At 43.2% G+C, this 17,216-nt stretch overlaps 1 pseudogene; it reads left to right on the forward strand.

Annotated features, from left to right (window-relative positions):
- Positions 1–10,232: 10,232 nt before the first annotated feature.
- LOC110194646 (nucleolin pseudogene) overlaps positions 10,233–17,216 on the forward strand; it is an 88,026-nt pseudogene continuing 81,042 nt past the window's right edge.

The following is a 17,216-nucleotide window of genomic DNA, read 5'->3' on the forward strand; positions in this document are numbered from 1 at the left end:
ATAGTTTACTTTTCTTGAAAGAAAAACGAGAGCCTACAGATGCAGAATGTTACATATGCTGTCAGACGGAGTCACTGTGCCCCCTCGACTTTACTGAACTGTTTTTCTTTGTTAGGAGGAAGAGAGAGAGGCAAAGGGAGAAAACATCAGGAAATGACCAGTATAAAAAAAGAGGCATTAATACAACTTTTAAAAATCAAATCAAATGAGGGGGTGATCGATAAGATGGCCTATAAGATCACATCCAGCTCTGAAGTCCTACGATTCTATGCATCTTCCTCTTTTGCAATGCCCTCTCCTCACTCATGGAGCTCTCTATACCTCCATTTATTTACCCAATGCCCTCATATGGATCCATGACTATGCAGGGCCCACCACTCTTGGGTCTGCTCTCATCTCTTGGGGCCCAGACCTTACTTACCCTATTTTCTTTCGCCCTACTAAAACACACCTATGCTGATTCCATAAGCATCCTGTGCTATGCCTTCCAAAGTTAATTTCAATAAATTAATCCTGTGGTGAGGTATTAATGGCTATAATGGAGAGAATACTGAACTTGGAAAAGATGATTTGTGTTCAGTTCCTAGCATTGATACTTGTATGTAACTATAGGCAGGAGCAGCTAGGTAGCACAGTGGATAGAGTGTCAGGCCAAGAGTCAGGAAGACTCATCTTCTGAGTTCAAATCCATCTCAGACACTTACTAGCTGTGCGACCCTGGGCAAGACACTTAACCTCGTCTGCCTCACTTTCCTCAACTGGAAAATGAGCTGGAGAAGAAAATGGCAAACCGCTCCAGTGTCTTTGCCAAGAAAACCCCAAATGAGGTCCCGGGAGAGTTGGACATAACAACAACAATGACCTTCGGCAAGTTATTTAATCTCTCTGGGGCTGCTTCCTCATCTGTGAAATGTTACCGCAGTGGAACAAGTCAGGGAATCTGGAGTTGACCTTAGTAGAGCTCTACTATTTAGCACATATAGGATTTGGGGCAAAAAAAAAAAGGTCACAACTTCTCTGGGCCTCAGTTTCCTCTTCTGTATAATGGGGATGGACTGGCTGGCCTCTGAGATCCCTTCTATGATCCTAGGATTTCTAAGGTCTCTTCTAACTTTTGTGATTCTGTCTTAACCCAAAGGAATGAACTTCTCATGGTGGAAGACTGTCAGGCACTGGGATAAACATATTGGTAATGCCCTTAAAACTCCAATACTCCTGACCAAACTTAAAAGCTGGACCTGGTTGTGGTCCAGGAGAGAGGAGAGAGGCCTATTTCTGGAACATGAAGGGCACTTGAATGTGTGAATCGCTAACCTGCCAAAGGAAGGGCTCATCTTTCCAGAGTCTTAGTGCTGTGGGTACATGGTTCCTGAGGGATTTCTCTCCCTCCCCTCCTCACTCCACCTTCCTGGAGTTAAGTTTAGAACTACACCAGGGCTTGCTCTCAGCTGGAGATGTTTTAACTTACACTGCCTAGTTGGTTCAGAGAAATTCAGGCAGCTGTAGAGAAGAATAAAAATAGCTTTTCTCCATGACCAATTTCTTCCCACTTCCCTGTAATCTCTCTTTGCCTTTCCCTTCCTCTCACATGAGTCCCTACAGGGCCATCTGTGGAACTGGTATTTACCTAAGGTGGGAATGCCCCTTGGGATTAAGTGGGCACTGGAGTGTCCTATTCACTTAAATCTCTGGCTCCACAGACTCGGCAAGGGTGATTCAAACGGAGCCCAAGGAGAGCGCTTCTCTCCTATTATTTCTCGAGCTCCACAGGGCCTCCCGAGCTCTTCACTGCAGCCAGAACACTGTCAAATGTGTCCTTACAGGAAAAGCATCTGCTGCTTCCTTCAGCAGCCCTGGCTCAGACAGGTACGGCCATCGCCGATGACCAAACGTGCGCTCCGGTGCTGGGAAACCAGCCTGGCACGCCTGCAGCCCCCCGAGCTGAAGGCGCTTCCACGCTCCTGGGAGGCTCAGGGGTTAAGGAGCTAGCTGAACCAGCCTCCCTGCGGGGGAAAGATGTCCCTGGGCTGGCTGGAGGGGAAAGCACCGGGCTATGCCCACAGTCTCCAGGAGGTGTCCCTAGTCTCCCGGCCTTCTCGAAAGGGGAAGAAGCCGAGCATGACAGGAGGCGGTTAGGAGCAGAAGATGGAATCCGAAAGTGGTCATTAATCTTTCTAGTTAGGAAGCAGGAACTCGTACACGGGGGACGTCAAACCGATCAGAGAAAGAAGTGGCCTGCTACAAGCTTGGTTCCCCAACGCTAGGGGCTTGCCGGAGATGGGATAGAGATGCGTTTAGGAGAAGCCGTGAAACCAAAAGCTGTCAAAGCAAAACTCGGGCAATTCCCCAATCCTTTAGGAGAGGGAGAACAGCCCGCAGGGGCAGTCTGGGGTTTCCATGCATTTTAGCTCAGAGCCACCCAGGAGCTTGTAAAGGGTCTCTCCACTTGAAGCCTGGGGGCCACTGTGAAAAACCCTGCAGGGCCCTAGCTCTTCAGTCTGGTTTGTCTTTTCAAACATAATCTCTCCCTAGGCTCAATAGGGGTCTTTCTTCACCAACAAAGTGTTTGATTGACATGGTCAAGAAATCCACAATAGGAAGGTCTTCAGCCACACTAGTTGATTAGCGCTCATTAACGCAGCCTGAATACTTTTTTTTTCCCCACTTCGGCTCTGCTACATGTGGACTGATTAGCAGGAATGCAGATAGGCTCCTAGAATTTAAAGTTGGAAAGGACTCCTTAGAGATCAATAATACCTTTAGAGTGGGAAGGGGCCTCAGGGGTCATCTAGTTACAAGCCCCTCTTGTTTTATAAATGAAAAACTGAATCTCAAAAAGGCAAAATGACCTGCCTAATATCACGTAGCTAATTAGTAACAAAACCAGATTGGAGCCAAGCTCCTCCGGACTCCAAATCCAATGTTCTTAAGACTGTGCCGTGTTGCCTTGTTTTGGCAACCAACCCTGATCCTTTCTTTGTCACTCATCTACCCTCAGAGCTTCCACTGTCTCCGTGGCGGCCTTCCTCACGGATGAGGTAGGGGACAGTTGTGTTGAAAGAAATGGGATGGGAAGTGGGGAGAATTATTTATAAGGAGATGCAGTGGAGCTGATGGGTGAGTAGAGAGAGAGCAATTTGGGAACTGTATAAACTGGGCTGGACGGTAACAACTGAAGAAGTGCCTACTTTCCTTCCTTGCTTTAGTAGGACTAAACAATCTTCCAGAAAGCATCTAAGGCTTTCATGTTGTTTTGCTGGCTACATAGGCCTCTCCCTCCCTCTGTGTTGTCTTTCCCCACCTTCACTCTTTCCCATCCCTATCCCCCCCCACTTTCTTTTGGCATCTTGGAACCTTTTCCCTATATTCCAGACTTTCTATAGCCAATCACTCTTTCTCTGGTGATACTTTCCTTCCCTAAATCCCATTCTTTCAAGGACTCTGAAAGACTCTGTTAGAAAACTAATGAGTTACCATTTTGGTCATAATATAGGCACCCTAAAAAGGAGATCTTTTTATAAGAAAAAAATATAGATATAGCTAGATTGATAGATATAGATATACACTAAAAATAAAACCACTTGCAGGTGACTATATTTCGGTTTTATACAAGCTAAGTTTAAAGAAGAAAGTATGGCCTACATTTGGACTAATGAATAATCTATATCGATGTGACAGTGGAACATAACGGTTAATGACTCAGACTTTCCCAAGTAATACATTTGCCTTTGATCACAGGCCTCCAGAAGACACAATATTTGAATCTAAAATATACATTGACTGGATTGTTCATCCATAACTATTTGCCCCTCACTCCACTAGTGACTTGTTGAGGATTTCCTAGTATGAACCCCCTTTTCCACTCCAGGAAGTATCAAAGTATCTGTAAGTCTCTATCTTTTTCTTACCTCTGAGCCGCCAACCAGAGAGACAGCTTCTGGCAAAACACCTCAGTGGTAGCTCTATCTGTATCTCTTCTCTGAATATTTGCCCTTCACCTAACTCCTCCTAACTGTAGTCTCCATAAATGCACTCTGACTAGCAAATGTTAGTTATTAATTATACTTATAAAGAGAAAGTAAACATTTAAAACAAAGAAAGGCAAATAGCAGACTTTCCTATATCTAGAAGAGAAGGCTTAAGGCTTCCCATGAAAGAGCTCAAGGGAAAACTGGAGATACAGGATTATTACTTTGGGGTTTGTAGTTGGAGGAGGGGATGAACCAGCAAAACAGCTTCTGTCTTAACCTACCTAATGCCTAAGCATCCTCACTCCAAGAATTATGGCCCTTTTCTTTGTGGCATCTGCTTGTACTCCCTCCCAACTCCTTGCAGATTCTTAGTTTCCCATTCCCCAGCTCCACATGTCATCTAGTCATCCTATTAGGAACTGGATTTCTTTTTAAGTCTGTTTTCTAGATTCAGGAAACTAACTTTTAAAGATCATTTGGAGGTGTGGCCTATCACTCTTCGTTTTATAACCTGTTGCTTTCTTTCTGATTCACTCAAGGGACTAATTCCCACTTCATAAAAGGATCAATCACCAAGAGTTCTTTTTTTTGGGCTGAGCCCAATTTACCTTTTTCTTTGAGGCTTTACATGAAGCCATTTTGACATTGTTATCCTTTTCTAAGTTTGTGCCTTGATCCTCCCTGTCACCATAGTAACTTTCTATGGCCAAGTTATTTTTTTTTGTTTTGCTCATTTTTTCTGCCTATTTTGTGACTTTGTATATTTATGTAAGAGTTTGGCTGTTCTCCTGCACTGTTCCAAGCTTCTGACAAGCAGAAGGGCTGGGGCCTTGCTTCTGACTTTCCCTGGGCCTCAGGGCCTACCTGCTGGCTTTCATGAGAGTGGGGGGAGGGGGACTCCCTGATGGTTTGTACTGGAGGGGGTGGGGCCTCCCTGTTGGCCTGCCCTGAGAGTGGGGTCTCACTGCAGTCCCCCTGCGGTAAGGCCTGCTGCTGCTGCTTGCTGACCCATTCCCCTCCTATCCCAGGGAGGCAGACCTTTCCTGCTGGACTGGTAAGTTGATTCCCTACTCCTAAACTGATTCTGATGTATTTTTCAAGGTAATTTGGAGGGGATTTGGAGAGGGCTACAGGGAATTCCTTCCTCACTCCACCATCTTGACACCAAAAGTCTGCATACATGATTAAAAAAAAAAAACCAAACCCAACTCTTTTACTTGCTTCCATAAAGATAACTGGGAGCCATCCTTCCAATTACCTATAACCTCCTTTTGTCTTCAGGTTTCATTCATAATGAGAAAAAAATTAATAAGATTCTTTTTTTCCATGTGAATATCTATTCAGGGATCACTGGGCAAAAATCTCACATTTAGTGTACCAACTATTAAATGAATGTTTATGAATGGTCTAAAAACTATGTAATTCTTAGCAAGCACTGCCTCTTTTCCACCACTCTGCTAACATCACTGAAGATGAAAAATGCAGAGAAGATAGTGTATGTAAATCTTTTTGTACGATTTAAAACATTATGTAAATGGGAGCTGTTATCACCATCATCATCATCATTTCCAATAATAGAGAGGAAAATTCTCTACAAAGTTTCTTTTTTTTTTTTTTGGCAAGGCAATTGGGGTTAAGTGACTTGCCTAGGGTCACATTGCTAGTGTCAAATGACTGAGGCTGGATTCAAACTCAGGTCCTCCTGACTCCAGGGTCAGTGCTCTATCCACTGCATCATCAAGCTGCCCCCAAAGTTTCATTTTTTCATAGAGAAAATGACTACATATTCTTATTACTATGTCTGAATGTATGGCTCTCATCATTTCTGCAAGATAAAGTTGACAACATTTTTGTTCATGTTTGGGGGGGGTGAAAGTATCTTGTAGATGTGTATAAATTGCCAACAGAAGCAACAAATATTAGGAATTCAGAAAAATGTGGGAAGACTTTTATGAACCAATTGAAAGCTAAACAGTGCAGAAAATAAAAACAGGAGATTGACTGGTTGTTGACTATAATAATATAATCGAGATGTTCCATTGTTTTCAGTCATATCCAACTCTTTGTGACTCCTTTTGGGGTTTTCCTGGCAAAGATACTGGAGTGGTTTGCCATTTCCTTCTCTAGCCCATTTTACAGATGAAGAAACTGAGCAAATAATACTAAAAGATAGCTGAACACTGATGAATTGTAATGACCCATTTTGATCCCAGAAAACAGATAATAAGGAACACCTCTCGGGGGGACTCAGTATGGAATGTTAAATTGTAGAGCACTCCTCTGTCAGTTTTGTGTAATGGGCTTGGTTTGTTGTTATTGTTGTCAGAGAGGATTCGATTGTGGGGGGCAAGGGTGGAAATGACTAATTAAAATATTAATCAAAATTTCCTTTTAAAAAATAAAAGAAAAAACCCCAAAGTTCACTGAAGTTATTGACACTTTCTCATAACAACACTATGCTGTATGTAAAGTGCTTTACACTTCATAAAACACTTTTATAAAAGTCATGTCATTGATCTTCACAACAGGCCTTTTAAGCTGGCAGTTTTATCATTTTGCAGATGGGGAAAACAGGTGCTGTGATTTTCCTGTAGTCACAAAGCAAGTAACTGACAGATCTAGAATGCAGGTCTCCTGATTTCTAGTTAATGTTGTTATTGTCATGGTGTTATTTGGGCCACCCACACAATTTATTTTGTTTATCTCAAACTAACTCCATGTAAAATAAACGCTTAGGGTGTAGCCCATACTGATACTCCCATATTCAAAGATAACCTATAGGCTGGCACATCTAAAAGCTATATGGCTCATGAGCCCCCACCAGTAGAGTTACTTTTAATAGTTAGCCAGTAAACACAATTAGTTCAAAGCAAAGTCATTTGCAAAAATGTCATTGTCAGAATAGTAGCTATATAGCATTCACCTCATAAACCTGGGGTGCACTGGCCTACAAATACACATAGCATCAGTGGGAAGAGCGTATGCTGGCAATGAGGAACACACGGAGAGAACACATGTGGCCAAGACAACTAATGTCGCCAGCATTGAGGAGCCTGAATGTCTTTTCCCTTCTTATGCTGACTTTATGTGGCTCTCCCCACCCCACCCCCAACCCCTCACAGCATCTTTTCAAGGCAGCTTGCTGGATAGGTTTGTCCCTCTCTCTGAAATTCAAATCTCAGCTGCCAGAGCTAGTTCTCTCTTGAATCCATACTTGGCTCTCTTTTCTGCTGACAGAGGTGACACTGCTTGAATTTGCTTTCTTACCCCCCTCCCCCAATACATTTCTTGGTGTGTCTGTCTCTTTCTCTCTTCCACTCTGAATGTAGTATCTCATAATGGGCAAGGAACTCTGCTCTTGCTCACTGGCAGAGGCACAAGAGTCCCAACCCACAAGGCTGCTTCCAGCCTTGGCTGCTTCCAGAGTTGCTAGGCTTAATTAATTTAAAGGCCACCAGGTGTGTGGCCAAACTCCAATAGTCAGTGGCCAGCATGCTTCGGGATTCCATCAAGGAAGCTTCTTCACATTTTATCAAGGAAAAACAGGGTTAGACTCATCGCCGCATCATTTAACACATTAACAGGTTGTTACTTACACCTTGCCTTCTATGATTATACCGAACGGATTGAAGGTATGGAAACCAGCACCCACTCCCCCACATATACACTTCATAGGAAAAAGTACAAACTGCAGCATTTAAAACTAGACAGAACCTCAGGGGTTATACGGTTCAAGCCTCTCATTTTCCAGATAAGAAAACTGAAGCTCAAAAAAGGAAAGTGATTTGCCCAAAGTCATTCAGGTAAAAAACAACAGAGACTAGATTTGAATGCTGGTCATCTGATGACAAATGCCCTATTATTTCTACTGTACCGTAATATCATACCCTTATATTCCAACATTTTTTAAACAGTTTGAGGGAGTCTCTTGTGATATCCTTGTAAAAGAGAGCCTAAACATACATAACCTATATCAGATTGCATGCCATCTTGGGAAGTGGAGAGAGGGAAAGAGAAAAATTTGGAACTCAAAATCTTATAAAAATAAATGTTGAAAACTATCTTTACACATAATTGGAAAAAATAAAATACTATTTACGAGAGAGAGAGAGAGAGAGAGAGAGAGAGAGAGAGAGAGAGAGAGAGAGAGCAGTATTGGTTAGTTGATTGCATATTTGTAATTCATTAATAACCAGATCCAAAGAATGCTAACAGATTAATGTCAGCCTCGATGTCAGGCCCTGCTCCCAGCTGGTGCCATCTAAAACACATCACCTCCATCCTCTTTCTCTCTTCATCCTTCTTATCCTTCCTAGAGTTTCAGATGCTCCAAATGCCACAGTATCACCAGGTCCTACTCACATCTGACACAATATGGGCTGAGATGCCACCTTCCTCTTCCTCACTAGGTTCCTGGATTCCCCGAAGGATACAATCCCTGCTTAGAGGGGTCTAAGGGCCTGCCTCTTCACTAGTCTCACAGTAGCCCTAAAAGCTACAATAATGGCAGGCTCACTCTAAACGAGGCAGCCTCTTGTTGAAGCATACCACCTCCTGATCATGCCCTCCAAACAGATACCTTGTAGGACACAGCAACATGACAGGCCGTACGGAGTAAGGCCGTGCTAACATCTAAAAGGTCAACCGTAAACTTTCTAATTACCTCCCTTTAGTGTACTCCCTGTTGCAGAAAAGGCCTGACTCAGGCCAACCCCTTGGTGGTTTAGGTACAAAATTGAAATGAAATGAGACCTTATAGAACATTCCACAGTTAACAAAAGGAGGAATTACCTAGCCATAGTAAGGGAAGGATAATCAAGGAGAATATTCAGCAAGGACACTGCATTGATTCAGCTGAGTACAGCTCCCCTGACTCAGAGTGGTCTGCTGCCCAAGCACCAGGGAGCAGCTGGAGCTTTCTTGTGGGTTTTTTGTACTCAGGCAACCAAGAAGCCTCATCAACTGGCTGAGCCTTCGTCCCCTGAGCTAATTAAATCCTGAGGACAGTTTCAATATCTTTTAAGGAAAAACTCGCTTAAGCTGTAGGGGTCAGGACCTTAGGGTATTGTTCCCACCGCATATTCCCCTTGGTGCCAAGGTCCTAAATATGCTCACTTCTGCCACTTGAATGGCCTTCGAGCTGTTACTGACAAACCCTGACCTCAGGAGTGCAAGAAGCCGGGAATGAACAGCATCAGAGGAAAACAAAATTCTAAACCAGAAAGGTTTTAGAACAAAAACAAATGACAGGAAGCAGGAGTGATTAAATCTGGGAAAACAAAGACCGAAAATCCTAAGCTCTGTTTCCTCTCTTCGGAATGAGTAAATCCCAGGGCAATACAATCCAGTCTACGTGGTGGGTGATGCCAAATATCTGCCAGTTCATAGTGTGTCTCCTGTTACAAAGAGCTGACCGGAAGCAGGAGTAAAACCAGTAAAATAGCAAACATAGAAGCAGAACCAGGAATCTAACTGGGGCTGGAAGCAAAGGCAATTAAGCCTGCTGAATTACCAGTAGTAAGGCAGCTAGGAAGTGATTGGCAGGTAGGTGGTGCAGTAGATGATACACTGGACTTGGAACCAAACAGACTCATTTTCTTGAATTCAAATCCAGCCTCAGACACTTATTAGCTGTGTGTCCCTGGGCAAGTCACTTTACCCTGTTGGCCTCAGTTTCCTCATCTGTAAAATGAACTGAAAAAAGAAATGGCAAACCACTCCATTATCTTTGCCAAGAAAACCCCAAATGGGGTCACAAAGAGTCACAAAGGAAGAAGCTAGGAGGTAATTACTCTTTTATATGCAACTTGTCCCAATGCCAGGGTCAATACTGAGAGTCACCCTGTACCACTAGCCACATATTTAGTGTTTCTTGGCCTACCAGCCATGGAGCCCTGTGGCGGAGGAAGGGTTGCAAAAACCAAAATTGTTCCCATTTTGAAGTCTCTGAGGGACTTCCCTGTTTCTGTGAGGACTGGGTAGACAATTTTTCCTCTCCCCATCACCAGAAGTCAAAACCCTTCAATGCTACCCCTTGGTTCTCCACGTTCTCCCTGGGAAGCAGTTATCCCATGACTATTGGGTATTGCACTGGTAACAGTGTAGAGGGACCCAGTACAGTAGCTCCATATTGCAGTGAGCAAACAGTTATGCTGGGCCTGTCTTTGCCATTGTCTATGTTAGTGCCTACTCTGTTGGGACCCATGCCATGCCATGACACTGTCATTGGAAGCAGAACTGAGGTGCTGTCACTGCTAGGGCATGAGTTCTGCCGTGGGTGTTGCCAATTCTCCTACCCTGGGGCAGGAGTGTGCTGGGGCAGGTACTGCTACTTCCAGGACCTGAGTTCTAGCCTCCTATGCCAGGTCCTAGCAATACTGCCCTGTGCTAGGCTGAGCACTACCCCCCTGGACAGCGCACACTGCCAGTGCTATCATAATAGGCTCTAGGATATCATTGCTCCTGGTTGGTTGGCTGGCTGACCACAATGATGAAGTCAGGATGGTTCAGACAACTTCCAGAGGGCTCTGGCCAGCCAAGTCAAAGCTTGAGTTCCTCCTCCTGCTGGAGCAGTCATCCTCTTCAATGCAGAAAAATCTTCTTTATGACAGTCAACCCTCATAGAAGGAAGCAAGAGCTCTTTACATCTTAAATTCATAAGGATGCCACCAAGGCTAGTGATGGAGATCACCTGGCTATGCTAACATGAAAAGACACAAAGCCAAAGACTCCTCTAGGCCAATATATGTGCTCTCCTTGCCATATGCAAGTGGTTGCCATGTTCTACAGGGGACTGATTTAGGCAGGGCCTAAAGACAGAGTTACAGTTCACAGTTCACAGTTCTAGAGTAAGAGTCTGACCTGCACCCCCTAGGACCTCTCATCTGTCACTTTAGTAACACCATTCCAACCCAATACTACACAACTCATCAAATGTTGGAAGAAAGGTCTGACTCAGGCAAGCCCTCTGGTAGTTTAGGTTAAATAGTGGAATGAAATAAGACACTTATAGAGTATTTAGCATTAACAAAAAGAGATTTACCTAGACAAGTATAGCAGGGATGCCTAACCAAGAAAGATGTTCAACAAAGACACTGAGTTGATTCTCTGAGCTGTCCAAGGTGGTCCACTGTGAGTCAAGCATCACGGAGCAACTGGTGCCTCCTTGTAATTTTCTATATTCAAGTGACCAGAATCCCTATCAAAAAGTCTGAGCCTTAGTACCCTGAGCCAATTAAATCTTGAAGACAGTTCGAATACCTTTTAAGGAAAAACTAACCTAATTTGCATGAGACAAGGTCTTAGAATATTGATTCTACCACACCCCCACCTCCTCTTACTCTTCTGCTACACTCCCCCTCTAGATGTTGAAGGACAAGTCTCTTTTCCCTCCAGTTTCCCACTACATAATTTTTGTGATTTTTTTAACTTAAAATAATTCTTTTGCAATCATTTTTATCCATCCCTGCCACACCCCCAACTGAACAATGAAAAAAAAATCCTCATAACAAATATTTGTCATCCAGCAAAACAAATTTCCTCACTGGCTCCATTAAAATATGTATTTCCTTCTGCATGTTAGGTCCATCATTTCTGTGACAAGAGGTGGGTCCCAATCCCTCATTTCCATCTACTTCAATACAACCTCCACAATGTCCTATTCCACATCTGCCTGCCCCTTCCACTGTGCTCTCTGGTACATGCTCCATAATTAACAAGCTTCCTCTCATCTTACACCAATTCCTCATTTGCTCCTTCCATCTTATGGCATTCACTGAGATCTGGCTCCTTCCTGATGACACCTGCTGACACGTCTCCAACTACCCTCTCCACTACTGGCTGTACTTCTATTCATATACCCAACTACTGGTTGTGGCTGGAGAGTGGGAATACTCCTTGCTCCCCAGTACTACTCCCACACTTTCCCTCTATGTCTATCATTAAGCAACCACTCCTTTGAAATCCAAATTTGTCACCCAACCCAGATTCTGATAGCCATTACCTACAGATCCCCAGGTCATTCACCTGCTTTCCTCAATGAGTTCAGTGCCTAGCTTTCAGTCTTCCTCTCTGCCCCAACTCTAGCCATCATTCTAGGGAACTGCAATATATGTGCTGATGTTCCTTCACATACCTTAATTCCCCAGTTCTTCAATCAGCTCCTCTCCCATGACTTATTTCTCCACTCTACATCAGCTACAAATAGGGATGGTTTGATCTTGATTTTGCCATCACCCACAACTAATCCAATTCCTTGTTCAAGAACTCTGAATTTCCTCCCTCTGCTCATGATCTTTCATCTTTCCATCTTTCCCTATGCTATTCTCCTCCTGAACCTACTCTTTGTCCTCACCATGACCTCTGATTCCTCCATTCCCTTAGCCCTATTCCATCAACTCTGCTCTGGTAATACTCTCTTCCCTTACCCATCTCAAATCCTTGGTGAACCAATTCAGTTCTATACTCTATCCTCAAATCCCTTCTACCCTTGTTCTGTCATAGGCCATTCTTTTGCCAAACCCAATCCTGGATTATTTCCACTATCTACACCTATTAAAAAGGACTGGAGAAAATCTCTAAACAATGCAGAATGGGTCTACTATGAATTTTTGCTAACTAATCTTCACTGGGCCCTCACTCTAGCAAGATAACCCTAATTCAATTCCTAATTGATTCCCTATCCCTTTCATCTGTGAATATTCTAGCTTATTTGTCTCTCCTCAAGCCTCTGGAGCACACCCTCCCCCCATCTCTCTCAGCTCAGGACCTGAATTCGCTCTTGACTGAATTAATTGAGGCCAGCTCCCTCTCTTCCCCCCCTTTTTCATCCCACATCCTTCTTGTGTCATCCACCACTATCTCCTCCTTTGCTTCAGCCTCTGATAGCCCTGTAATTGCCAGGGCTAAACCTTCTATAGGCATCCCAGATCCTCTCCCTTCCTATCTTCCCCAGCAGATTACTCCCATTGTCATCCCCACTCTCTGTTCATCATTCTTTCCCTTTCTACTGGTTCCTTCCCTGCTATCTACAAACATTCCAAACTCTCTTGCATCCTTAAAAACAAAAGCCAAAGAAACAATCTCATAGTTTATACCTCATAGGGGTATAGTACCATAAATCTCCTTTCCTTCATGGCTAAACTCTTTGAAAAAGATGTCTACACACGTGCCTTTATTTCCTCTTCTCTCACCCTCTACAGTCTGGTTTCTAGTGTCCTCATTCAACCGAAATTGTTCTCTCCTAAGTAACCATGGATCTCTTAGAGTAATTGCCAAATATGACGATCTTCTCACTTTTCCTAATCCTTCTTGAACTCTCTGTTCAAGACACTGTTAACCATCTTTTCTTCCTGGATACTCTTCCTTCCCTTGGTTTTCAGGACTTTGTTCTCTCTTGATTCTCCTTCTACCTGACCACTCTTTTGCTTATCTTCATCCATGTTGTGCCTCTTAACTATGGGTGTCCTCCAAGATTTTATCTTGAGCTCTCATCATCTTTCTCTCTCTCTCTCTCTCTCTCTCTCTCTCTCTCTCTCTCTCTCTCTCTCTCTCTCTCTCTCTTTCTAAGCAATTGGGTTTAAATGATTTGCCCAGAATCACATAGCTAGTAAGTGTCAAGTGTTTGGTCTAAGACAGGATTTGAACTCAGGTCCCTCCTGACTTCAGAGCCAGTACTCTATCTGCTGTGCCACCTAGCTGCCCCCATCTTTCTCTTTATACTCTCTCATTTGGTAATCTAATCAGCTGCTATGGGTTCAAGTCATCATCTCTATCAAGATTACAGTCCCCTGATATATTTATCCAGCCCTGGTCTTTTCTGAGCTCCAGTCCCACATTAACAACTACTTATTGGATATCTCAAACTGGGTGTCCCATGAGCATTTCAAACTCAGTCTATACAAAACAATTCATTATTTCTTTCCCAAAGCCCATCACTTTTTCTAAGTTCCCTCTTTCTATTTGTAAACCAAGCTCCAAGGTCCAGTGATATGGGACTCTCTCCTCATTGATGGAAATCAATGCCCCATGACTTTGTAGGAGATAAGACAGAGTTGTAGATCAGGAGAGAAGAGAGATCCAGTCTCTCCAGTCTCTTAGGGAGGTTCTTCTGGCTTCTAGCTTCAAGAGAGAAGATGCTCAATGCCACATTCTCTCTTTAGACCACAAAGAAAGAAAAAAACCTGGGAAAGAAGCCAATATGGGAGGGACTGGCAATCCCTATGATGTCCCTATCCACAGCTGGCTATGCTAGAGACTTTAGGGAATTTTCCCCTTGAGTGAGATCTGGGATTCTCTCTCTTGGTTGAGCTGAGTTACCTTGATCCCAATGGCAGAGCTCCTTCATTCCATATTGCCTGGTTTATATTTTTCTATGTATATTTCTCTGATTTCTGTTTTGCTAATGACTTGGATAAATGGGTTTCTTTGCTATTTGCTGTGTGTTTGCTGTGGAACTGGTATTTGGTGGGAAAGGAATCAAGCCTTAGATAGAAAGCTTTGGACCTTCCTTTCCCCATTAATGAACAGCAATCAGAAGTTTAGCTTAAACCTGAAAACTACATCATCTAGGTTAATAATATTTAAGGAAGCAGATAGATATGATTCTAGCTGGTACCTCTCTTTGTGAGGAAAGCAGAGTGGCAGTCTTTGGCCCTATCCCCATGCGTCCCCTCCAGACAGGAATTAGTCTCCCTTGAAGAAGAATGGGATGAGAAGAGACTGGAAATGTGTATTATTGCCTCCCTGAGAGCCATACATGACACACCATGTTATATTTCTAGCCTTTGCTACACATCAAAGACACTACTATCCTTCTAGTCATGCAGGTTCTAAAATTTAGTACCACTTCTGCTTCCTCTCTCACACTCATCCCATGTATATAATCATTTGCCAAATGTACGATGTCCTTCTCTGCATCTCTGGAATATGTCCCTCTCTCTTTACCCATTCAGCCACTACCCTAGTTCAGGTCCTATCACCTCTTGCCTTATATATTGCCATAGCCTCCTAATTGGACTCCTTACCTCAAGCCTTTCCCCAGTCCAATCTATCTTCTCTATAGCTGCCAAAATTATTTTCCTAACGTGTAGGTCTGATGGTCCTGACTCAATACACTCCAATAGCTCATTGTTATATCCAGGACCAAAAATAAACTCTACTGTATGTCATTTAAAGCTCTTCACAAGCTGGCTCCCTCCTACCTTTCTATCTTTTAACACATTACTCCCCTCCATGAACCCCACAACCCAGCCATATCGGCTGATGTTGTTCATCACATACAATGCTCCCCCAAACCTGGAATGTTCTTGCTTCTAACCTCTGCCTCTTAAAATCCTTGGCTTCCTTTCAGACTCCTGCCTGACCCCGTCCAGTAGCAGCCCAATGACAGGGCTACCAGTCCAGTCCAACCCAGTGAGGACTCAGCTCCCTAGCTGAGGGACCTACTGGACTGAGCCTAGCAGCATATTAACTCATCCGACTGAGACACTGAGCCCTTCAAGTCTTTTCCAAAAAACTTTTTAAAAAAAAGCTTAAGAGCTGCCTTCTCTAGAAGATCTTTCCTCATCCCTCCCTCTTCTCTCCAGGTGCCAGTGCTTTCACTTTTCTATCAATTCCTTATCTTTTCTTATGTACATTGTTTGGGTATGTGTTATCTCCCCATTAGAATATGAGTGTCATGAGGCCAAGAACCAGGTGTATGCTGGCTTGGAGAGGGAAGAGGAGAGAGTATACGCACACCACATTTTTAAAGTTTAATTACTCATTATTAATCCAATGTTATTAACATTTTCTCTATTACTTCCTTAAATTTAGACAATCAACAAAACAAATCAATCCCTGGTTGGTAGCATTGCTGATTTTCGAGGTGTAAATGCACACTCCTTTTTGGAAAAGACATGTATTCAAATGGCATAGCAAGAGCAGTCATTAGAAAACATTTCTCCCTGAAACCTGGGACACATTCTCCTACAGATATATACATGGGGTTCTTAGTGGGGAAGAGTAAGCCAAAGTTTATAGTCTAAGGCAAATGAGGCACACACATCGTGTAAGGAATACACAATGACTGAGGTGACGCATAATTCCAGAAGCCAAGCCCCATTTCATGGGGTCTCAGAGGGGGAAAAGCCCAAGGCCACTTTATGGCCGTGTCTCTTAATGGGCATTATGGACAAAGGAATCAAACCAAAAACTATTGAGCAACTGTGGCTGAAGAGAAAGGATGAGGCAAATCCAGGACTTTTTGAAGGAGTACACATTCTGGCTACACAGCCAATCAAAAAGTCTCTCCTAACCATGTGGATTGCAGAACAGCACAAGTCACAGAATGTACCCACATGCCTAAATCGGGGCACTACCATTACACCTGATCACCAGTCTGTCTCCCAGAAGCAGGACCCTCAGCCTGTCCATGTAGAACGTGACATCAGAGGAGGTCTACCCACATGCCAATCCCCATTATAATTAATTGGAGGATTGCTGGCACACCGTAGACCTCTGTCTTTGGCTCCATCCTGTTCAACACTTTCATTAATGACTTAAATGAGAACACAGAGAGCATGCTTATCAAATTTATAGAGAACACAAATATTGGAAGAAAAGCTAATGCATTGGATAACAACATTATCAGAATCCCAAAAGATCACAACTAGCTAGAACAATGGACTTTGTCTAATAAGATGAAATTTTTTAATTTAATTTTTTTCAATGAGCAAAAAAATCTATTTTTCTCTCTCTCAGCTCCCCATTTCCACTAGAAAAAAAAAGAAAATGGAAGAAAAAGAAGCCATGATCCATGTTAACAAATATGCTTAGTCAAGCAAAACAAATTCCTGCATTGGCCCTGTCTCATTCTGGAGAGTCAAAAGCGGGCATCATGTTCAATGTTCAGTCCTTTGGAATCATGGTTAGTCATTGCCATGATGAGAGTTAATAAGTCTTTCAAAATATGAAATTTTTTTAGACAGTATGAGTGTAAATTCTAGATTAAAAAAAAATAAACTAGAGGCAGCTAGGTGGCACAGTGGATAGAGCACTGGCTCTGGAGTCAGGAGGACCTGAGTTCAAATCCAGCTTCAGACACTTGATCATTTGATACTTACTAGTCACGTGACCCTGAGCAAATCACTTAACCCCAACTGCCTCACGAAAACAAAAAAAAAACCTATCTGAAAATAGGAGAGAGAAAACATAAAGATGGCTAGATAGCAGGTCCTCATAAAAAGACCCATATTTTTTAGCTAA

Source organism: Phascolarctos cinereus, unplaced genomic scaffold (genome assembly GCF_003287225.1).
Source record: "Phascolarctos cinereus isolate Bilbo 61053 unplaced genomic scaffold, phaCin_HiC Scaffold_726;HRSCAF=1367, whole genome shotgun sequence".
Taxonomy (NCBI): domain Eukaryota; kingdom Metazoa; phylum Chordata; class Mammalia; order Diprotodontia; family Phascolarctidae; genus Phascolarctos; species Phascolarctos cinereus.